General features: G+C 42.8%; 1 protein-coding gene across 2 annotated transcripts in view; it reads right to left on the bottom strand.

The window, feature by feature from the left end:
• Positions 1–25,035, bottom strand: part of ZNF606 (zinc finger protein 606) — a 71,110-nt gene extending 46,075 nt beyond the window's left edge. The window contains exons 1-2 of one of the 2 annotated variants that reach the window (XM_072825452.1): positions 24,878–25,035; positions 2,173–2,226 (exon numbers count right to left, since the gene is read on the bottom strand). The gene's annotated coding sequence lies outside the window, so the exon portion shown is untranslated. Of the gene's footprint in view, positions 1–2,172; positions 2,227–11,553; positions 13,123–24,877 lie in introns of those variants that run through there. The other variant, XM_072826212.1, reaches the window with a different exon arrangement.
• Positions 25,036–25,041: the final 6 nt, after the last annotated feature.

Below are 25,041 nucleotides of genomic sequence, written 5' to 3'. Positions count from 1 at the left end.
ACTGTATTTTTACAATAAAGGAGGATAGAAAAAAGGAAATCATAAGGAAGAAAAACACAATTACAATACTGTACACTAGAGATTCCTGGGTGGCTCAGTGGTTGGGCACTTGCCTTTGGCTCGGGGCATGATCCCCGGGGTCCAGAATCGAGTGCCACATCGGGCTCCTTGTGCAGAGCCTGCTTCTCCCTCTGCCTGTGTCTGTCTCTCTTTCTGTGTCTTTCATGAATAAATAAAATCATTTTTAAAATATTGTACTTTATTTATTGAAAAAAAATCCACATAATAAGTGGATTTGCACAGTTCAAAACTGTTGTTCAAGAGTCAACTGCATTATAGGCATTTTCCATGTTTCTACACAGTGTTCATAATTATAGTTCATAATGAATTCCTGAAGCAGCCCAATTTTCTAGCATTGGGGGAACAATGAAGCAAATAATGCTACTCTGGCTCTTTGGAATAGTAGAGGAGTCATTCAGTTAAATATCATCCACCTATTTTGACTTCTGAGTAACAGCCCATCCCACACTGGGTAATCACATTAATTAGTACTAGTGAAGAGAGTTTTGTGTTTTTTTGTTTGTTTTTGTTTGTTTGTTTTTTGTTTGTGTGTGTGTGTGTCTGTGTGTGTGAAGAGAGTTTTGACCTCACTAATTTGAAAATTTGTCCTAGGGGGCACCTGGGTAGCTCAATGGTTGAGCATCTGCCTTTGGCTTAGGGCATGATCCCAGAGTTCCAGGATCATGTCCCACACTGGACTCCCCAAAAGGGAGCCTGCTTCTCCCTCTGCCTATGTCTCTGCCTCTCTCTCTGTGTATCTCATGAATAAAAAAAATAAAATCTTTTTAAAAAATTGTCCTAGGTATCAAATGCAACACAGGTTCAACCCTTCTCTGGGAATGGGTCAAAAAAACCCACAAAATTTAAATGTATGTGAATAGTTTTTATATATTAAAATGAAATATGTAGTTTTTTCCCCTTTGGTATGAGTTCTTTGGTGCCCAATAAAATTAGAACCTTAATTGAACTTTCCCACACTGATGACATATATACGGTTTTTCTCTAATATGCATTCTCTTATGTTGAGTGAAGGACAAGTGAAAACTGAAGGTTTTCCTGCATTCATTACATTTATATGACTTCTCACCAGTATGGATTCTCTTGTGAACTGTAAGGTGAGAACTGTGACCAAAGGCTTTTCCACATTCATCACATTTGTATGGTTTTTCTCCAGTGTGTGTCCTTTCATGTTGTGTATATGAGGAGTGGTCACTAAAGGCTTTCCCACATTCATTACATTTATAGAGTTTTTCCTCCAGTATGTGTTCTCTTATGCACGTGAAGATTAGAACTTCCATTGAAGGATTTTCCACATTCATCACATTTATAGGGTTTCTCTCTAGTATGAACTCTGTGGTGTACATTAAGGTGAGAATTTTGGCCAAAAGACTTTCCACATTTTTTACATTCTTAAGGTTTCTTGCCAGTGTGAGTTCTCTGGTGCAAAAGGAGGTGAAGGCTCTGCCAGAAAGACTTCCCACATTCATTACATTCATAGGCTTTCTTTCTATAGTGATTTCTCAGATGGTAAGAAAGAGATGAAAGTTTCTTAAAGGCTTTCCCACCTTCTCCTTAGTATGAGTTCTCATGACATTAGATAGGGGTGCGATAGAGGTAAAAAAAAATCTCCAATTTCATTGCATCCATAGCATTTCTCTCCTACATTAATTACCTCACATGTAGAAAGATATATACTCTGGTTGGTGTATTTACCATGCTCGTTCAAGTTAGACAGCTTTCCCAAGGCTTTTCCACATGGATTGCCTTTATAAAGTTTCTTCCCTACCAAGATTTCATGATGATTTTTTAAAAATAAAATTATGCTGTAAGCTTTGAACTGAGTCAACTAGATGGAAATATTCTTTGACAAGAAATCTCCGTGAAGAAACAAAGTCTAAATTGAAGCTGAATTTTCCCACAACTTTAGCATTTCCCCAATCTCCATCCTGGGTCACAACTTGCCCTTGTTTATGTTTCATTGGCCCCAAACTGCCACCATGCATCTTCTGCTTCTCTGACTCATCCCCAGATTCCCAGTCATCTGCTATGGTAGAACGCCAGTAATCATTCACTGTGGACCTTGTCAGTTTCATGCTGCTGGTAACTCCTTACCAGAAAAGGCCTCTGTGGGTGGCACCTCTTGGCTTTTAGGTCTCTCCTTCCACTCTAGAAGGAAATGAAGAAGAATTTGGGTTTGTGAAAGAAAACTCTTAGAGTGAGAATGTTTAGATAACAGCAACAGGATGTGCACAGAATGAGTGTATGTTTTAAAGTACCAACCTTTGGGGCAGCCCAGGTGGCTCAGTGGTTTAGCGCCACCTTCAGCCTGGGTCATTATCCTGGAGACCCAGGATCGAGTCGCATGTTGGGCTCCCTGCATGAAGCCTGTTTCTCCCTCTGCCTGTGTCTCTGCCTCTCTCTCAATCTCTCTCTCTGTCTCTCATGAATAAATAAATACAATCTTAAAAAAATAAAGTACCAACCTTTTAAAAGAAGAGATGGAACTTTGAGAAGCCACAAAAGGTACACACAGAACAAAAAAAACACACAGGAAGACTGACCAACAAAAATAGTGATCAGCAAAACAGGCAGAGGGAACAGGCTGTTCAGCAACACTTCCCCTTCTCATCAAGTGAGCTCTCAACTCCTGGGTCACTGTCTCTGAGAGACCCTTCCCAACCATCCAGCCTGCATGGTTCTTCATCGCTTTCCACTTCATTGTCCTGTTTCATTTTCCTCTTACCATTGTTTAGCAGTAATCAACATCACCTTGTCCTCTCTGTCCTTTATTGTCTGCCCCTCCCCAGGCCCATGTAGTAGAGGCTTTAGGCTCCACGGTGCCGGAAACTTTGTCCTGGTCACACTGTGTCTCTAGTGCCCAAAATGTACACAGACAACAAAAGGACTCTGCAAGCAGATGGATAAATAAAAAGTGATCAGCACACCAGGGACAGAGGATGCACTTGGAGCACCAGGGGTGCATGGGACATGTCTGTGAGGTGGACAGACAGGGTACTTGATCATGCTCCCAGCAGCCTGACTCCCATTTCTGACAATAGGAGGAGGCTATGGAATTGAATGTGAGGAGGGCTTTGCAAGGTCATGCAGAGCAGAGGAGTCTAGAAACCTACAGAGGAACCCAACGGTAAATGCATAAAAGGCTAACACCTGATGAAGAACAGTTGCTACGGTGCTGAGCAGAGGTTTCAGAAGTGACCCAGTGTTGGGAGGCATTAGCTCTGACCCAGTAAGCACCTGAAAAATTCAGGTGAGACTCTGCAAAGCTGTACATTTGGAGGAAACACCATGCCACAAGGATAAGAACAACATCCAAAGACTAAAGCAAAACCAAAGTGACATTACCTTAATAAATCCTAAAACCAAGCCTCGTCAAGATTACGGTGATTTGTAGTAATTTAACTGCCTACCAGAAAAAAAAAAACTCATACTCTTGATAGAAGAGAACAATCCATGTCTCTCCAATGCATCGTTTGCAGTATCTAGTATACAAAAATTGACTAGACATGTAAAGAATCAGGAAAATGACTCATAATCAAGAAAAAAGTCAATGAAATTAGATACACCAAGCATTAGAAGTAGCAGGAAAAGATTTAAAAATAACTATGATAGATCCTTCTCTTCAACTTGGTGGCTGAGCAGCAAATGCAGAGATGCAGATCTTTGTGGAGATCCTTACAAGCAAGAGCATCATCCTCAAGGTCAAGCCCAGTGATGCCATCGAGAATGTCAAAGCCAAGACAACAAGAGCAACACATCTGACCAGCAATGTGTTTGTGGGGGCAAATGGCCAGAGGATAGCTGCACTCTCTCAGACCACAATATCCAGTAAGAGCACCTTGCTCTCCCTCTGCCAGCTTACCTAGAAATACAACTACAGCAAGTGTTGTGCTCTCTGCCAGACATGCAGCCACACCAACCACCTGCACCCCCAGAAGAAGGTCAATAAAGCCCCTCCATTAGATCTTCCTTGTCCCGCAAGGTGGCCTCCTGCCCAAGCCCCATGGCCCTGGGGCCTCAGTTAAGTTTCACTAATGCTGATTGGGGGGAAAAAAACCCAACCTAGTATAAACATAATGCAGAATTTCATGGAAATTTTGAAAGAAGAACCAAATGAAAATTTTCTGGAATTAAATAAAAATACAGTATCTGAAGTAAACCATAAATAAACTTAACAGAAGACTGGACAGAATAGAAGGAAGAATCTGTGAGTTCAAAGGCAGATAAATGGAATTTTCATGATACAAAGGGAGAGAAAAGAATTTAAAAACGGAACACCTGACAAACAGAATTGTATAGCTGGAGTTGAAGAGATATGAGCAGAGAGGTTATCTACACTGATCAAAGGCACCATCTTAGGTGTTTAGTATTCAAGGGCAACAATCTGTAGAGAATATCTTATGATTTTGACATCTCATATCAAACTTTTTAGCACTTCACTACATAACTTCAATGTTATAAATAAAGCTAGTAAAACCACCTAAATGACAGTCTCTCAGGGAAAGATATACATGGGACTAAATTCCCACTTTTAAAATGTTAACTTTGTACTGGGTACATATTAAAGACTTACCCCAAAGAAAGTGAAAGTTCCCAGGCAGTGTAGGTTTAAAGCACCATACCTGGGATGTAAGAACCAAACCATCAGTTCTCCTTTCATTTCATTCATCTCCTTCCTGTAAACTGCCTCTGCTCTCCAAAGAACAGTTGGTAACTTGTACCTGCCTTTCAGAGAGAACTGAAACACAAGCAGGAGCCCTCATCTGGGCCATTCTTTACATGTCTAGTCCAGGAGGAGCCAAGACTTTATTGGAAAGCTCCCTCTGGGTATAGCGTGTTTTTTTATTTTTTATTTATTTATTTTTAAAAGTATTTTATTTATTTATTCATGAGAGACAAAGAGAAAGAGAGGCGCAGAGACACAAGCAGAGGGAGAAGCAGGCTCCCTGCAGGGAGCCTGATGTGGGACTTGATCCAGGGAACTCCAGGGTCACACCCTGGGCTGAAGGTGGCGCTATACCATTGAGCCACCCAGACTGCCCCAGTGTGTTTTTTTTAAATGAATGGAAGTAATCAAAGATAGAAGGCTGTCTGTAGAAAGGAATTAAGAGTAACCCCAAAACTAATTGATTAGGAAAAAATACTGTACAAAATTAACAAAATTACTTTTAAATTCCTTTATTTTTTTATTTTTTTTTTAATTTTTTTTTTTTAATTTTTATTTATTTATGATAGTCACACAGAGAGAGAGAGAGAGAGGCAGAGACACAGGCAGAGGGAGAAGCAGGCTCCATGCACCGGGAGCCCGACATGGGATTCGATCCCGGGTCTCCAGGATCACGCCCTGGGCCAAAGGCAGGCGCTAAAACGCTGCGCCACCCAGGGATCCCTTAAATTCCTTTAAAAGGGTATTGATTGTATAAAACAAGAATAACAACAATGCATATGGGGTTTATATAATATATAGGAACAAAATATATAACAACAGGGAAAATTGTGATTATATCAATGTAAGTTGTTACATTGTACATGGAGTGGCATAATATTAATCCCAGGTAGTCTATGATAAATTAAAGTCTATGATGTGTATTTTGGGGTGCCTGGGTGGCTCAGTCAATTAAGCATCTGACTTGATTTCGGCTTAGGTCATGATCTCAAGGTCATGAAATTGAGCCCCACAGTGAGCTCCCCACTCAGTGATGAGTCTGCTTGTCTTCCTCTTCCTCTCCCTCAGCCTCTCCCCCTCCTTGTGCACTCTCTCTAGAATAAGTAAAATAAACCTTAAAAAAAAAGATGTATATTTTAACCATAGGGCAGTAGTAACACTTAAGGTTATACAACATTACAAATACATAATGCTAAAAAGGGGGGTGAGGAAAGGGAGACAAAATGGAATAATAAATGATACCCAATTAATCCAAAAGAAGGTTAAAAAGGAAAACAAAAGGACAAAGACCAGATGAGACAAACACAAGAACAAGGTGGTAGACATAAACCCAATGATATCAGTAATTATACACTAAATACAGATTTACTAAATGGTCTTAAAGAATAAGCTTGCTGAAGTGGGTTACAAACAAAACCAAATTAAATGCTACTTATAAGAGACCCACTTTAACATTTCAACAAATAAGTTGAAAGTAAAAGTACAGAAAAAGACATATAAAGCTGTACACTGACTAGTGTAAGAAAGCCTTTTGGCTATATTAAAATCAAAACAGGTTTCAAGAGAAGAGGTGTTACCATAAGGAAATAAGGACATTTCACAGTGATAAGATGGTAGGTTCAACAGGAACACATCAGTCTAACATGCATTAAACTCAATAACACAGCTTCAAAATACATGATGTAAAAATTGATTATAAAATATATAGGTAGGGGATCCCTGGGTGGCTCAGCAGTTTAGCGCCTGCCTCTGGCCCAGGGCATGATCCTGGAGTCCCGGGATCAGTCCCACGTCAGGCTCCCAGCATGGAGCCTGCTTCTCCCTCTGCCTGTGTCTCTGCCTCTCTCTCTCTCTCTATGTCTATCATAAATAATAAATAAATCTTAAAAAAAGAAATAATAAAATATATAGGTATAGAAACTTTGTCAGTGGCAGTATCGTAGCTGATAAAGTTTATACAAGGCATGATTATTGGTCATTGAAAAAAATATATTATCTCCAGTCATAGTTGGAGATTTGGCACTCCTCTGTTAGTAGCTGAAAGAACAAGGAGACAAGACGATCCATAAGAACAAAGTATGTGCAGCACAATTAAGCAACATGACCTAACTGATCTTTCTCGAACACTACACCCAACAGTAGAATACACATTCACCAAAACAGACCATATGCTGTATTGTGAAAACATTTCTCAATAAATTTAAAAGGACTGAGTTCATATAGAATATGTTCTTCAACTACAATGGAAATAATCTAGACATCAATAACAGAAATCCCCTCTTATTTGGAAACTGAACACTGTACTTCCCAAATCAAAGAAGAAATCACTTTTATAAGTTGCATTTTCATTATCATTCAGTTCAAGATATTTGGAAAACAAAAAGAATAATGAACTAAAAAATAACGAAAACACAACATGTGAAAATGTGCAGGATACAGTTAAAATAAGGCTTAAGGGAAAATGTATAGCTATAAATGCAAACATCAGAAAGGAAGAAAGCATTAAAATTAATGACCTATGCTTCTGCCCCCAAAAGCCAGAGAAAATGAAAGTAAATTAAACCAAGACAAAGGAAGGAAATAATAGCAGAAATCAATAAAACGGAGAAAAACAATTCAATCATGTCAATAGGTGCACAGAGCATTTGGTAACACCCATTCATGATAAAAACAACAACAACAAAAAAAAACTCAGCAAACCAGGAATAGAACTTTCTTAGTTTGATAAAGGGCATCAGATCACATTTAATGGTGAAATATTGAATGCTGGCCCTTAATATCAGGAGTAAGGCAGAAGTGTCTATTCCTATTACTTTTATTTAATATTGTAATGGATAATCTCTGGTGATAGATATCAGAAGAATGGTTGCCACACTGGGGGAGTCCTAAGTGGAAAAAGACATAAGGAAATATATGGGGATGGAAATATTCTATGTGTGGATTGTTGGAGTATGGGTCACACAAATACACATTTGAAAACGTTATTGAACTCTACTCTTAGGAACACAAGTCTCACTGTATGTTAATTATGCATCACTTAAAAAAAAATACTAAAGGTCCTGGCTGGTATATGAAAACTGAAAAGCATAAAGTCTGGAAACGAAGAAATAAAGCAATCTCTATTTGAAGAAAACATGACTGTGTAAAAAAACTAAAGACATTGACAAATTACTAGAACAGTTAAGTGATTTTAATAAGTTCACACAGGATACAGTGTCAGTTAAAGAATAAATTACATTTATATACACTAGCAACAAACAAATGGAAAATAAAATTAGAGGGCAGCCCGGGTGGCTCAGCGGTTTAGTGCCACCTTCAGCCCAGGGCCTGATCCTGGAGACGGGGATCCAGTCCCATGTCAGGCTCCCTGCATGGAGCCTCCTTCTCCCTCTGCCTGTGTCTCTGCCTCTCTCTCTCTGTGTCTCTCATGAATAAATAAATAAAATCTTAAAAAAAAAGAAAATGAAATTAGAAATAATACTTATAATAGCATCAAAAATGCCAAATTTCTAGGAATAAAATTAGTAAAAGGTGTGCATTATACTTGAAAAGTATAAAACATTGCTGAGAGAAGTACCTAAATAAATATATCATGATCACAAAATTAGAAGGCTTAATATGTTAAGGTATAAATTCTTCCCAAACTGAATTGACTTAAGGCATTACAAATCAAAATTCAGGTAGGAATTTTGTGAAGTTAAAAAGCTTGATAATTTCCAATTGACAAACTGACTCTAAAATTTTTATGAAAAGTGCCAAGGACCTGGAATAGCCAGAACAATTATAAACAATAAAGTTAAGGTAGCCTGGGGGGCTCAGTGGTTTAGCGCCGCCTTCAGCCCATTCAGCCCAAGGCCTGATCCTGGAGACCTGGGGTCAAGTCCTGCGTCAGGCTCCCTGTGTGGAGCCTGCTTCTCCCTCTGCCTGTGTCTCTGCCTCTCTCTCTCTCTCTGTGTGTGTGTGTGTGTGTGTGTTTCTCATGAATAAATAAATACAATCTTAAAAATAAATAAATAAACAAACAATAAAGTTAGAGGATGATGTTCATTACCTCATTTCAAGATTTACTGTTAAGTACAATAAGACATAAGATGCTAGCACAGAGTTGGAACAATGGATCAATGGAAGAGAAGAGAGCAAATAAAGAGACCCACACATATGCATTCGGTTGATTTTCAACAAAGGCAGAAGAGGAAAGTCTTTTCATTAAATGGTGTTAGAACTACATAATCACAAGAAAAAATGAGTGCCTTGTCTACCATCTACTGTTTACATAAAAATTAACTCAAGGTAGATCACAGGACTTTATGTAAAAGCAAAAACTATAAAAATACCAGAAGAAAACAGGACAGTATCTTTGTGATCTTGGCATATTCAAAGATTTCTTAGGATGTTAATGAAAATAAACAAATCTGGGATCCCTGGGTGGCTCAGCGGTTTGGCGCCTGCCTTTGGCCTGGGGCATGATCCTGGAGTCCTGGGATCGAGTCCCACGACCGGCTCCCGGCATGGAGCCTGCTTCTCCCTCTGCCTGTCTCTCTGCCTCTCTCTCTGTCAATCATGAATAAATAAATAAAATCTTTAAAAAAATAAAATAAAATAAAATAAACAAATCTAACAATAAGAAAAATTTAATAAAATCAGACCTTGTAATCTATCACCCAACAATTCCATTCCTAGATATTTACCCAAGAGAAATAAAAATACAAATCCTTGGGACGCCTGGGTGGTTCAGCGGTTGAGCGTCTGCCTTCAGCTCAGGGCATGATCCTGGGATCCGGGATCAAGTTCCGCCTCGGACTCCCTGCAAGGAACCTGTTTCTCCCTCTGCCTGTGTCTCTGCCTCTCTCTCTGTGTCTCTCATGAATAAATAAATAAATCTTAAAAAAAAAAAAAAACAAAACCCACAAGTCCACTAAAAGCATTACACAAGAATGTTCACAGCAGCATTACTCATAATAGCCCAAAACTAGAGACCATCCAAATGTTCGTTATCAAGAGAATGGATAAATTGTAAATCATTAGAGGCGCCTGGGTGGCTCAGTGGTTAAGCGTCTGCCTTTGGCTCAGAGCGTGATCCCGGAGTCTTGGGATCAAGTCCCACATTAGGCTCCTCATGGGGAGCCTGCTTCTCCTTCTGCCTATGTGTTTGCCTCCCTCTTTGTGTCTCTCATGAATAAATAAAACCTTTTAAAAAACTAAATCTGCAGCCCCGGTGGCGCAGCGGTTTAGCGCCACCTGTAGCCAGGGGTGTGATCCTGGAGACCCGGGATCAAGTCCCACATCAGGCTCCCTGCATGGAGCCTGCTTCTCCCTCTGCCGTGTCTCTGCCTCTCTGCCTGCCTCTCTCTCTGCCTCTGAATAAATTAAAAAAAGAAAAGAAGAAAAAAAAAAAAGGGTCTCTTGGTAAGAGATCTCATAAAAAAATGTAAATCATCAAAAAATGAAATGGCCATAAATAGTAAAAAAAAGAATGAAATAATAATGCATGTAATACGGATGAACCTCAAAAATCTTATGGTAAGCCTTGCATAAAAGAAATAACGCATGATTCTCTTTATATGAAAAGGCAAAAATAACCTATGGAGGAAAAAAATCTCAACAGTGGTTGCCTTTCTTAAATGAAAGGAGTTAACAAAGGAACTTTGTGAGGTAATGAAAATGTTCTCAAGCTCCATTTGGGTGAAAATTACGTATGTACATACATTTATGAAAATTTTTCAATTGTATATTTAAATTTTGTACATTTAAAAAGTATCACCAGCAAAAAAAAAAATTAAAAATATAATGGTCTTCAAAGTAACAATAATAAGATGGAGGTCGACTTCTCTCTCTCTCTTTTTTAAAAGATTTTATTTATTTATTCATGAGAGAGAGAGAGAGAGAGGGAGAGAGAGAGAGAGGCAGAGACACAGGCAGAGGGAGAAGCAGGCTCCATGCAGGGAGCCTAATGCAGGCCTTGATCCTGGGACCCCAGGATCACGCCCTGGGCCGAAGGCAGGCATTAAACCGCTGAGCCACCCAGGGATCCCTGGAGGTTAACTTCTCAGCAAAAATCATGGAGTTCTGAAGACAACCACATGGTGTCTTTAAAGTACTGAGAAAAGGGTGCCTTGGTGTCTTAGTCAGTCAAGCATATGCCTTTGGCTCAGGTCATGATCCCAGGGTCCTGGGATTAAGCCCCACTTTGGGATCCTTGCTCAGCGGGGAGCCTGCTTCTTCCTCTCCCTCTGCCTGCCACTCACCCTGCTTGTGCTCTTTCTCTGTCAAATAAATACAATCTCAAATAAATAAAGTGCTGAGAAAAACAAAACAAAACACCTGACAACCTAAAATTCTCTGCTTACAGTATCTTTCCAAAATGAAGATGAAATAAAGGCATTTTTAGGCAAACACAAAATGAGGCCATTTTGCCACGCAAAATGGCAGGAATCTTGGAAGAGCCCTCTGTCCCTCATCCATTGCTCCATTCCGAGTTCTAGGTGGGCAGCAATATCTGGTTTGGGGTTCCAAGTTCCTGTCCAAATGAATGATCAAGCTGTGATGCTGTTTGTTTGTTTTTTTTTTCCCCATGATTTTTGCAACAATATTTTCTTTCTTTATTTTTAAGTAAGCTCTGTGCCCAACATGGGGCTTGAACTCACAGTCCCATGCTGCAGAGTGGCATGCTCTACAAAATGAACCAGCCAGTGGATTCAGGCTGTGCTGTTCGAGGAAAAATCCTCCAGTGACTCCACACTCCCGGCTAAGTCAAACCCACTCTGCCAAGACTCCAAGCAAATAAAAAGTGACATGGGGAATAGCCTCACCCACAATGACCAGGTATCTTAAGGTCTCCAATATTATGTCTTGGTACAAGGTGCACTGGGTAGGGCCCAGCAGTCCCGACTCCTCCAGGGTGAAGTCCACTGCCACATCATGGAAGGTTACCTGAGCCTGAAATGACACCTACATGTCTGCTGAGCCATGGCCCTTACCCCTGCAGAGTTCCCAGAAGAGCAGGGTGGAGCTATGTGGGAATGTGAGGATGCACCCAGATACAGGGAGACGTCTTGAGAGCAGTCCGGCTTCTGACAGATACATCTGAGTCTTCCTGGGGGGCGTCAGAAGTCTGCATCAGCCATTTCAGAGGGGAGCCCCCGTCACACTAAAATGCTTACCCCTTCATATCTCACCCGTTTCTTGATCAATTTGTTATCTTCTACAAGACCAAGTGTAAAGTTCCCTTTAGGATTTCCTTCCTTTTTATACCACCAGGCATTTGAGAATGATAACGTTAATATTGGCCAATAGTAATGTTAACATTTGCCAAGGTCTCTCTTTCCACACTGGGCGCTGTACTCAAGTCAGCACTTTACCCAATGGAAATTTTCTTAATCCTCACAACAGTCTTAGGAAGCAGTTCCCACTTCCCGCGGTGGTTTTTGTTTTTTCAAACAAGAAGCCTGAGCTCATACAATGCACGTCTTGGAATCATGGTGACGGTGGCTTCATGAAGACGAATTGAGAGATGTTCCCTCTTTTAGACAAACTATTGCAGGTGATATAAAGCCAGGAACTGTTTTTGTCCCTTACACGTGTGGTGGCTGAAGCCATCCGGAGTCTGGGCGTGTGATTTTCCCGCTGGGAGGTTTTCTTGGATCTCTACTGGTTTCCCGACTTCGCAGAGGCAGGAAGGGCTGCAGGACTGCCAAGGTTTCCGTCCCGTGCGTCCGGGACCACGGGCCCCGACTCCTACCCGAGCCTCGGGCGCAGATTCTAGCGCTCGGCGGGCAGGGAGGGCGCGTGGCCAGGCACTAGGGGCCCCGCAGCCATCGCCTCTTCGACTACGAAGTACTCACGGAGCCACCAGCAGCCCCACCAGCTCCCTCCAGCGCCCGACGGCCTGGAGCAGACGACAGACCGCCGGGGCTCGGAAAGCTGGAGCTCGGCATGCAACGAAGCCTCTAGGGTCCGCCGAGGCGCCGGGGAGGAAGCGGCACTAGAACGACCAGGAAACTCCGCGCTGCCGACCCCCGCATAGCCCTTCGGGGAGTTGTAGTCCTGCGGCCGGAGCCACATCCCCGTCCAGCAGCCGGCACAACGGATCGTCCAGAGAGTCAGACCACGTTTCTCAGAAGGCGCGGCGGTGAGGGTGCCCACCTAATGGGCGTGCCCGACCGGGCCTGGGCTTGGGAGCGCTTGTAGTCTCGGCTCTCTGGCTGGGCCTGGGCGGCAGTGAGGCTGATTTCTCTCACTAGAATTCCCCGAAACTACCGTCGGTCAGACTCCCGAGCTCCAGAAGCGCGCAATCGGCGGCTCCGGAGAGTTGAGGAAGCCTCCATAATCTTTTCTAAAATTAACTAGAATTCTTATTCTAGTTAAATTATTGGGAATTATAGTTACACTAGCTTTTTCCACCAGATGGCGGGCGTGAACACTCAGGGCCTCATACTATATCTCCCAGAAGACTCCGCGGTGCGGGAAAGTAGGCGTCACCTAGAAACTTGGCCTTCTGGGAGTTGCAGTCCATTATCGCAGGTCCTCGAGTCCTACGCTGAGGCACCAACTGCCGCGCGGGTTTGGGAGTGTTTGGGGGCCGCCCGCCCTCAGCTCCAGCTTTCAAAGATGCTGCCTGTCATACACCTACATGGGGACGGAGGTAAAGTAAGTGAGACAAAAACATTTATTAGCATGTTATGTCCGCCCTGGTGTTTCTTTTCATCGAGTAGGCATCCCTCACAAATCATCAGATTCTTCCTCATAAAATGGAATGTTTGGTCTTAGCTAAATCACGTGTTGTCATAACTGAGGTTTTCACCACGTTTATGTTTCCTTGACAAAAAAGGAAAATGAGAAAAATCTTGTGGGTGGTTTTGTTCTCCGTTTGGAGAACTAAAATGTGGAGAAACTTTCCCATGCCGACAACTGGAATTGTCAAACTGCTGAGAGCAAACCTAGGTTTGGGAAGGGAGGCACTGACAGAACCCTGGGTCACTTTCCTTGTAGACAGACCTGCTCTCCGCTCTCTTGGCGGCACGTGTGAGGCAGAGGGGGGCATTTCTTCCACTCCAATCTGAGCCCTGGCTCATCCTGTGGAAGATGTTTTTCACCCTTTCACCTCACAGCCATTTTCTGCACAAGACGGATTCACCAACCCAATGTTCTCTATGCTCTTCTTGGTGGTTCTTTAAGGAGTTTGCAAAACCCCCTATTTAAAAAGATTTATTTATTTTAGAGAGAAATAACGAACAGGTGAAGGGGCAAACGGGGAGGGAGAGGGAGAATCCCAAGCAAAGGCTCCAGGCAGAGCGGAAAACTGGACTTGGGGCTGTATTTCAAGACCCTGAGATCAGGACCAGAACGGAAACCAAGAGTCCCATGCTTAACCAACTGCACCACCCAGGCATTCCCAAAATCCAGGGCTAGTCTCCCCCCCACTCCCCAGCCACTCTGCCATTTTGTGTTATTTGAAAGCAAATCCCAACCCATTTTAACTACAATATGTAATGCAAAGTACCATTTTCTAACGTAACCAAAATTCCATTATCAAAATTTTAGAAAAAATAACAACTCTTGCACTATTGAATATTCAGTATTCCAACTTAAAAGTATCTCCACTGTTTTAAATGGTTTGAGGGACATCTGAGCGGCTCAGACCATTAAGTGTTAGGACTCCTGATTTCAGCTCAGGTCCTGATCTCAGGGTGGTGAGATCCTGGTGAATCTGCCTGGGGCTCCAGGCTCAGCAGAGAGTCTGCTTGAGATCCTCTTTCCCTCTCCCTCTGCCCCTCCCCCCACTCATAAATGCGAGCGCGCTGCTCTCTCCCCGCCTCTCCCTCTAAAATAATTAAATAAATCTTTTTTCAAAAATTAAAATTAAAAAATAGTTTAATTTTTTTTAAAAGCAGGATATAACAAAAGGCCACACTTTGGAATATAGTAATTCCCTTTTTTTTTTTTTTTTGCTAACAGCTTTATCAAAGTATTCACATACCATAAAAATCACCTTTTTTGTACTGTAGAATTCAGTGGTTTTCATATTCACCTATTTGTGCACCCATTGCCAAAATCAATGTTAGAATATTTCTTCCCTCCAAGAAGAAGAACTGTACTTCTTAGCCTTCACCCACCAATCCGTCCTCCCGCAGCCTTAAGCAACCATGAATTGACTGTCTATGCATTTGCTGGTTTTGGACATTTCATATAAATGAAAGCATACAATACAAGGTCCTTTGTGACAGGCTTCTTGCACTCAGCATAATTTTTCAAGGTTCATCCACATCATAGTTTCAGTAGCTCATTCCTGTATTGCCAAATCACATTCAATTGCATGGATATGGTATATTCTGCTTCTCCAGTCATCAATTGAAGGACACTGAGTTGTTTCCACTTTTTGGCTGCTCTTAACATTTGTGCACAAGTTTTTCTGTGGACTTATATTTTCAATGCTCTTGAATATCTAAAAGTGGATTTACCAGGTTATATGGTCACTCTACGTCTAACCTTCTGGAGAACTTCCGGAGTTTTTTCCACAAGCAGTTGTACTATCTTACATTTCCACCAACAGTGGACAAGGGTTTAAACTTCTTCAACAATACTTGTTATCTTTAATATTGTTATTATCGTTGTTATTATTATTATTACATCTGAGCCTTTTCCAAACTTTCTTATTTTTATTTTTTTAAGTTTATTTATTTAAGTTTATTTAACCAATCTCTATGCCCAGTGTGGGGCTTGAACTCACATCCCTGAGATCAAGATTCTCTTGATTCCATTCTCTTCCAACTGAGCCAGCCAGGCACCCCTCAAACCTTTTTATTTGTGAAGATTTTCAACAATGCCTACAAAGAGAATAGTAAGTGACCGACCATCCATTGTTCAACATCTTGATCTAGCAGTTGTTAATATTTTGCTCTATGTACTTCATCTCTCAATTGTTTAAGTTTCTTTCAAGCCAGAGAAAAATAATGAGCCCAAATCCGGTGGTACCAACGTCTTCAGTGAGGACTTACTCATGAGGCTCTGTTCAAGATGCTTTCTCTGGGGTTCCTCACTGTGCCTTTCCCACTAAGTCCAGTATCCATGCCTTAACCAGGCTAGAATATTCTGCTCAGGCTTCAGCAGGATGATGCAGCACTTGGGACTGAAGATGCTATCCAGAAGCCCTGCAGTGGGGGCCAGGATGAAGATCCCCACAGCCACAGTAGCCTTCTCCAGGAGCTGTGGAAGGAACAAGGGGCAAAAAAGCCTTCGAGATGCTGCAGGATACAGCATCAAGGAACTTGATCTTGTTGAAGGCATCAGGCAAACCTCTGGCCAGGAAGGCCAAAGAGAAACCAGTTACATGGAGGGAGAATCCCATGGGCTCTCTATATATTCCATTTATTGATTCATTCATTTATTCTTCTTTTTTTTTAGCTTTACTGAAGTATAACTGACAAATTATAAGATATCTGAAATATACATCATGATGATTTAATACATGTATACATTGTGAAATACATTGTGAAAGGGCTCCTCCCATCGAGTTAATTAACACATCCATCCCCTCACATATTTAATTTTCTTTTCTTTTTTTTTTATGATAGTCACACAGAGAGAGAGAGAGAGAGGCAGAGACATAGGCAGAGGGAGAAGCAGGCTCCATGCACCGGGAGCTCGACGTGGGATTCAATCCCAGGTCTCCAGGATCGCGCCCTGGGCCAAAGGCAGGCGCCAAACCGCTGCGCCACCCAGGGATTCCCATATTTTTTTTTGTAAGAACATTTAAATTCTATTCTCTTAGGAAATTTCAGTTATACAATGTTATCAACTATATTCACCATGTTATACACATTGGATCCTCTACTGACTGACTTGTGAACTGTTTGTAGTCACCAATGCCCAGGTGGGCCACATTAGCCTCTGAGGCACATCCTCACTATATTTGGTTGAGTTTTTTTTTTTTTTTTTTTAGATTTTTATTTATTTCAGAGAGAGAGCACAAGGAGAGGAGCAGAGGGAGAGGGAGAAGCAGACCCTCACTGAGCAGAGAGCCTGAAGTGAGACTCCATCCCAGGACCCCAGGATCATGACCTAAGCCAAAGGCAGACACTTAACTGACTGAGCCAGGTGCCCCTTTATGGGTTTTTTAAATGGTTCATTTTTTATAGTTAATTTTTGGAAGTAGTAGTAATTGTTCTTATTAGCAGTAGTTTTGGGCTGAATTAGGTTCCCCCCAAATTTGTATGTTGAACTCCTACCCCAGTATCTCAGAATGTGTCTACATTTGGAGACAGGGCCTTTAAAGAGGTAATTAAAGTAAAATGAGGCCATCAGAGTGGGCCCTAAATCCAATGTGACCAGTGTCTTTACATGAAGAGGAGATCAGGACACACATACACATGGAAGGATGACCATGTGAGGACACAGGGAGAAGATGGCCACCTACAAGCAAAGGAGAGAGGCCTTGGGAGAAACCAACCCTGCTGATACCTGAATCTTGAACTTCTAGCCTCCAGAAATATGAAAAAAAATAAATCTCTGTTGTGTGAGCCCCCTAGTCTGTGGTATTTTGTTGTGGTGGCCCCAGATGCCTAAGATGGCAAGTTTTACCAATCCTGCCACACTTCCTTGGAAGATTTTTTTTTTTTTTTAAGATTTTATTTATTGGGCAGCCCGGGTGGCTCAGCGGTTTAGCGCCGCCTTCCCCCCAGGGGCTGATCCTGGAGACCCAGGATCGGGTCCCACATCAGGCTCCCTGCATGGAGCCTGCTTCTCCCTCTGCTTGTTCTCTGCCTCTCTCTCTAAATCTCTCTGTGTCTGTCATGGATAAATATTTTTAAAAAAAGATTTTATTTATTTATTCATGAGAGACACACAGAGAGAGAGGCAGAAACACGGGCAGAGGGAGAAGCAGGCCCCATGCAGGGAGCCCGATGGACTCCATCCCGGGTCTCCAGGATCATGCCCTGGACTGAAGGCGGCAATAAACCGCTGAGCCATCTGGGCTGCCTGAACGATTATTTTAAATCACTGCTCTGAACCACAATGACAGAGCTGGTGAGGATGAGCATGGTGGGAGGCAGAATAATGCTTTTACCCTAAAATCTCCAGACCCAATCCCTGGAACTTGTGAATATGTTACCTCACATGGCAAGAGAAACTTTTCAGATAGGATTCAATTAAGGATCTTGAAATGGGAAGATTATCTTGGACTGTCCAGATGAATCCAAAGCCATCACATGAGCCCTTAAAAGTGGGAAAAGAAGGAAGAAGGATTGGACAGAGAAACATGACTGGAAAAGGTGGGAGAGATTTGAAGCATGACAGGGACTGAACTCACCACTGTTGACTTTGAAAATGGAGGGAGACCTTGTGGTAGGGAATGGGACCTTCTGGCTGACAACCCAGAGAAAATGGTGTCCTCAATCCTACAACTGCAAGGAGCTGATTCCTGCCAACAACCCAAAGGAACTGGGAAGCAGATTCTTCCCCTAGAGCAAAGACATGGCCCTCCAGACACCTTAGTTATAATGAAGTCAGACTGGAGAGGCACCACAGATTCAGCAAATGAAATAAGCTCTCAGGTAGGTCTGATGGTGGCAAGCCTGGTAACAACTGTGGGCAGTGGTGCCCTCTAGTTTCTCTGAGGCACCTGTGTAAAGAACACAGGTGCTCACCTCCCCACTCCACAACCTCCCCTTGGAGGGCTAGTGGGTCTACTCAGGACTCGCAATAGAATGGTCTGACTCCCTGACCCTACCTCCCACCTCCGGCAAGAGTCATGGAGAGGGAAGCTAGGGGCGAGAATGCCTTTGAGAAAAATGTTGGAGTGCTGGGTCTGCCTCCCCAGAGGGAGAGCAGTGTCCTGCCCTCTCAGGCCAACCTTAAGGGACTTCATGAGAATCCTCTGAAAGTTCAGCTTGCCCCTGGGTTTGAGAGGGCCAGAACTAGGAGCCTGATGTCACTTGGAAAACCTGAAGGCCGACAATGACTGGAGGCGAAGGACAATGAGGTTGCAGTGGAGGGAGTCACGTGTCTGGCTTCAGGGGTGTCTGGGAGCCAGAGCAGACACCTGGACACACCTGCCCTAAGATGGCAAGTGACTATGTCAAGAAACAAAATTTTCTCCAATATTTTCATTTTTGATGGTAAGTAAAATGCCTTTCCTCCCCTCAGAGAAGGATCTGGTTATGGACAAACAACATAGCTGATGTATCAGGCCCAATTTAGAGCTCTGGCCACCTTCCGCATCAAGTAGTTCTTGGACAACAGGCCTCTGAGTTCCCTTCTGGTTTTAATTCACCGGGACAGGGGTGATCCGTGCATCCGGGCCACTCATCTGGAGCTCCTCCTTCATCAAGTAGGACATAATTCCATCCCCTGAGGAGGCTTGTGGGTCAAAAACATCTATGTGGACAGAGGAACAGGTCTTTGACAGTTTTCTTTTTTTTTTTTTTTTTTTAACACTTCTTTTTTTTTTATTATTTATTTATGATAGGCACACAGTGAGAGAGAGAGGCAGAGACACAGGCAGAGGGAGAAGCAGGCTCCATGCACCGGGAGCCCGACGTGGGATTCGATCCCGGGTCTCCAGGATCGCGCCCTGGGCCAAAGGCAGGCGCCAAACCGCTGCGCCACCCAGGGATCCCCTTTGACAGTTTTCTGCACTTGAAAAATGTCAAATTCTAACTGTGTTCATTAACATCAAAGGCAATCTCTATCCATTGAGGGTCTTGAAATGCATCTTCCTGAGAGGATGGAGAAGCCAAGGGAAGGGAGGGTGATGTCATAGATAGGACAGGGACCATCCATAGCTCTATCCAAACTGTCACAGGCCAATGACTCTGTGACCCAGGTGACTTTCCCAGCAAGGCCAAGTTATCCCCAAGACCCATGAAAAAATATTTTAATTTTACCACTTGTAAAATCAGAAGAAAAAAATGGATAAAGTTATAATAAATATGTAATAATGAATGCAACCTGGATTGTGTTTGCCTTGATAGCAAGGCAGTAGTAAAATATGATTTTTAATATTTTTTTTAAAGGAGGAAAGGACCAGGACACCTGGGTGGCTCAGTCAGTTAAGCATCTGCCTTCAGGGCAGCCTGGGTGGCTCAGCGGTTTAGTGCCGCCTCCAGCTCAGGTCATGATCCTGGAGTCCGAGGATCGTGTCCCACATCGGGCTTCCTGCATGGAGCCTGCTTCTCCCTCTGCCTGTGTCTCTGCCTCTCTCTCTCTGTCTCTCATGAATAAATAAATAAAATAAAATCTTTAAAAAAAAAAAAGGTATCTGCCTTCAGATCAGGTCATGATCCCGGGGTCCTGGGATGGAGTCCTGAGTCCCTCACCAGGCTCCCTGCTCAGTGGAGAGTCTGCTTCTTCCTCTTCTGCTGCTCCCCCTGCTCCTCTGCGGGCTCTCTCAAATGAATACATAAAATCTTTAAAAATACATAAATAAATATTTTTGAAAAGAGAAAGGACCCACAAAAGTCATAGTGAAGCTCTGGTACCAGGGACTGTGGCCACAGACTACCTTCCTCAGCCTCATTACCCCCCAGCAGAGTCCAAACCCCATCAGGCCTACACAGACCCGCCTCCGCTGGATTGCAATCCTGTGTCTCCCATGCCCCCTCTGCCCTAGCCATGTGGCTACTCTTGCCCATTCTCTCTGAAGAGCCCCAACTCTGTCCTGCCTTCCAGGCTTGGGCAGAGTGCAAATCCTGCTCTCAGCCCTTCTCCAACTCATCCACACTTTGCTCTGTCACCTACCAGAGGGCAGTAATAAAATCAGTGATAAATATGGTATACTGTGTTAATGTAAAGGTGCTCTGGTCTCAGTGGCTCAGCTGATGGGCCACCTTCTCCACCAACTGAAGGCAAAGGTTGAGAAAACCCAGTAGGAATTCTGTCTCCCACTGGATTCTGGGCCCTCTGTACACCTCTTACTTGCCCTTAACCTCTTCTCCTCCACAAGAGACTTCCTTCTGTAGAGGAAAGTCAATAAAACAAGTCAACACAAATGTAATCTAAAAAGTAAAACATGTCAGGAAGAACATAAGCAGAGAGGACTTGAGAGAGCTATCTGAGGCTGTTTTAGTTGAGGTGGGTGGGGAAGCCTCTTTGAGGAGCTGATGTTAGAGCTGAGGCCCCATCTGTCATCTGGGGGAAGGATATTCCAGATAAGGCAAAAACTCAACCATGTAATTCAGGGGTCAATGAACCACAGCCTGGAGGCTAAATCTGGCTTTCTGCCTCTTGATAAAGTTTCTTGGAGGGGTGCCTGGCTGACCGCTCAGTTGTTAGAGCATGCAACTCTCAACCTCAGGGTCATGAGTTTGAGCCCACATTAAAAAAAAAAAAAAAAGTTTTACCGGAGTACAGCCAACCATGTCTTTCTATATATTCTTTCTGAATGCTTTCATGCTACAACTGCAGAGCTGAGCAGCTGCAACAGAGACCATATGGCCAACAATACCAAAAACATTCACTACTCGGCCCTTTGCAGAAAAAATGTTCTGGCCTCTGTTGTAGAGATTTTTTCACTGGTGCAAAATAATCCACTATGTGAATAGAGCACAATGCATCCCTTCTTCTCCAGTAGGTGTCTGGCCTGAGCATCCCTAAGTGGGAAGATGTTAGGCCTGGGGTGTGCAGATGTTCAACTGAACTAGAAGATGCCAAAATGTTTTCCAAAACTCAAATATCCACAAATATTTCCTACAAAAAGTTTTAATATTTTGTGTTTGGCTTCAAGTCACAGATACACCTGGAGTTGATTTTTGAGTGTCATACAGCCACATTAGATCTTCCTACAGCCCCAATAGCTCTGCTTCTTTTTATTTTTAAATATTTTATTTCTTTATTCATGAGAGACACAGAGAGAGAGGCAAAGACATAGGCAGAGGGAGAAGCAGGCTTCCTGCAGCCTGATGTAGGTCTAGATCCCAGGACCCCTGGATCATGACCTGAGCCAAAGGCAGATGCACAACCACTGAGCCACCCAGGCATCCCTGCTTCTTTTTAATAACATTTTTTATTGATGTATAATTCACACAGCATAAAACTCAACCATTTAAAGTACATAGTTCAGGGCAGTCCCAGTGGCGCAGCAGTTTGGCGCCGCCTGCAGCCCGGGGTGTGATCCTGGAGACCTGGGATCGAGTCCCACATCGGGCTTCCTGCATGGAGCCTGCTTCTTTCTCTGCCTGTGTCTCTGCCTCTCTCTTGCTCTCTCTGAATGAATACATAAATAAATCTTTAAAAAAAAAAGTACATATTTCAGTACTTTTTAGTTTATTCACAGGGTTGTGAAACCATCACCACTAATTCCAGAACATTTTCATTACCCTCAAAAGAAACCTCATGTGTATTAGCTGCACTTTCCATTCCTCCTCCTTCCAGCCCCTGGTAATCACAACAGTTTGGCTTCTAGCTAACTTACTTTTTAAATTGAGATTTACCTCAGTGCCATTTGGAACAAAAGTTTCTGCTGCTTACAAAATGTTTGGAGAGGGGATCCCTGAGTGGCTCAGTGGTTTAGCACCTGCCTTCCACCCAGGGCATGATACTGGAGTCCCAAGATCAAGTCCCAGGATCAAATCCTCCACTGGGCTCCCTGAATGGAGCCTGCTTCTCCCTCTGCCAGTATCTCTGCCTTTCTCTCTGTGTGTGTCTCTCATGAATAAATAAATAAAATCTTAAAAAAAAAAAAAAAAAAAAAAGTTTGAAGACCTTTGTCTGGTACCAGACTGCCTCCCAGTGGATCTAGCATTCAAGTTGGCTAAAGATGATGCCTTTCACTCTGGCTCTAGAAACAAACTAAGTAAATGTCCTCTCAATAGCAATTTCCTAGGGTTCCTAGCAGTTATAAATGAATAAATAAGGCCAAAACATCAGGCCAATTTCAGCTACTAAGAAAATGAGCCAGGGAACTCAGTCACTATAAGTGCATAAATTACAAGATGAAGAATAAGCCCTCAGCACTTGGATTTTATTTTCCCATCTGTGGCTTCTGCACACAGCAAGCACTTGCTTGAATACCATACTCAGGGACCAGCAGCTAAGGGGAGAGGAGATGGAGGCAGAACCCTGACCACCCAGCTAGGTAGCCCCCTGAAAGTTTCTAATTCCATGCGTAGTTTTATTTTCTCTAAGGCACACTGCCAGCAAGCATCTGCTTTACTTGTTTACTGGTGTGTAAACTGCGAGCCCTCCAAGTCCAAAGTCCCATCAGTCCTGCTCACTGATATGCTCCCTCATTCCCCATTGCTGTCCAGTGGATAAAGAGCATTCAATCCTAGGCTCCTGGAGCCTTGGTGTCCATCGAAAGATGAATGGATAAAGAAGATGTGGTTTATGTATACAATGGAATATTACTCAGCCATTAGAAACGACAAATACCCACCATTTGCTTCAATGTGGATGGAACTGGAGGGTATTATGCTGAGTGAAGTAAGTCAATCGGAGAAGGACAAACAGTGTATGTTTTCATTCATTTGGGGAATATAAATAACAGTGAAGGGGAATATAAATAACAGTGAAAGGGAATATAAGGGAAGGGAGAAGAAAAAGACTCCTAACTCGGGGAAATGAACTAGGGGTGGTGGAAGGGGAGGAGGGCGGGGGGTGGGGGTGAATGGGTGACGGGCACTGAGGGGGGCACTTGACGGGATGAGCACTGGGTGTTATTCTGTATGTTGGTAAATTGAACACCAATAAAAAATTAATTTATTTAAAAAAAAATCCTAGGCTCCTGGAAGTGCAGTTCGCATCTCCTTTGTTAGGTCCCCAGTCCAACTCACATCCTCTTGCTATCCCATCTCAGCATTGGGTAGCTGCAGCCACCCTGTGCCCAGCCCTGGAGCTGTGAAACCTCCTTGAATTGTTATCTTACCCTCAATCTGAATTTCAAAAAAATAATAACTTCAATATAAGTATATTCCAAACATGCTATTGTAATGTGCTTATACTAAAATACAGCATTAGTATTTAGAAGAGTATTTAGAATTATAATTTAAATATGTCCCAAATACACTATTGAGACAAATAATAATAAAATAGTTTGTAATTAATTAAATTAAAAATTAATTAATTAATTAATTAAAATAGTATTTAGTATTATTATTTAGTATAAGTATATCCCAAATGTGCTAGTGGGATATAGTTATACTAAAAAAACTATTCATCTGAAATTCAAATTTAACTAGGAGCTGTCCCGTATTTTTGCTAAATTTGGCAACCCTACTCTGACACATACATGTATCAAAAATTAGTTACGCTAAATATATAGTAAAAGGCTTTTTTTTTAAAGATTTTATTTATTCATGAGAGATACACACAGAGAGGCAGAGATACAGGCGGAGGGAGAAACAAGCTCCATGTAGGAAGCCGGAGGTGGGACTCCATCCCAGGACTCCAGGATCAGGCCCCCAGCCGAAGGCGTCGCCAAACCACCGAGCCACCAGGACTGCCCAGTAAAAGGCTTTTAAAAATGTAATACATAGAGATACACTTATTCCAAAAAACTATTTTTTGCTTACCTGGAATTTAAATTTAAGTGGGCATCTTGCATTTTTATTTACTAGATCTGGCAACCGTACTGTGGACATAGCTACTCTGAGAATTACGAGTACTACTATGAATATATTTCCTAAGTTTTAAAAAACACACTAAATATGAGACACACTAATACTAAAAAACCTTGTTATGAAATTCAAGTCTAGCTGTGGCTCTTGTATTATTTATTGGCTAAACCTGGCCATTCCTATTCTAGGACATACTCCATTAAAATAGACCTATCTTAAACTTTTTTTTTTAAAGATTTTATTTATTTATTCATGAGAGACACACAGAGAAAGAGAGGCAGAGACACAGGCAGAGGGAGAAGCAGGCTCCACGCAGGGAGCCCGACGTGGGACTCGATCCCAGCACCCCGGGATCACGCCCTGGGCCGAAGGCAGACGCTGAACCACTGAGCCACTCAGGCGTCCCTAAAATAGACATATCTTAAAATACGTTAACATAGTCAATGTGAGACTGTTCTGTAGTAAAGCAGACACACACACACGCACTGTAAACGACGAATTTCCGGCCTGCGGCCGGCCAGCTCCCACAAAGCCAGGGCCTTACAGCAGCGCTCAGGCAGCCCCACCCACTCTCCTTCCTTACCCGGCTCCGACGCGGCGTGCCCCTTTGCCATGGCGACCGAAGCAGTCCGGGGTAATTCGGAGGCACTGCGGGGGCGAAGGACCATCCCAGGCCGCTTCCGATTGGCCAGCGAAGCCCGGTCTTTACTACTCCGCCCCCGCGCCGGGGAGTCCCGCGACGCGTGA

The sequence above is a fragment of the Canis lupus genome, chromosome 1 (genome assembly GCF_048164855.1).
Source record: "Canis lupus baileyi chromosome 1, mCanLup2.hap1, whole genome shotgun sequence".
Lineage (NCBI taxonomy): Eukaryota > Metazoa > Chordata > Mammalia > Carnivora > Canidae > Canis > Canis lupus.
The sequence above is the reverse complement of the archived record's forward strand: the minus strand, read 5'-3'. Positions and strand labels throughout refer to the sequence as shown.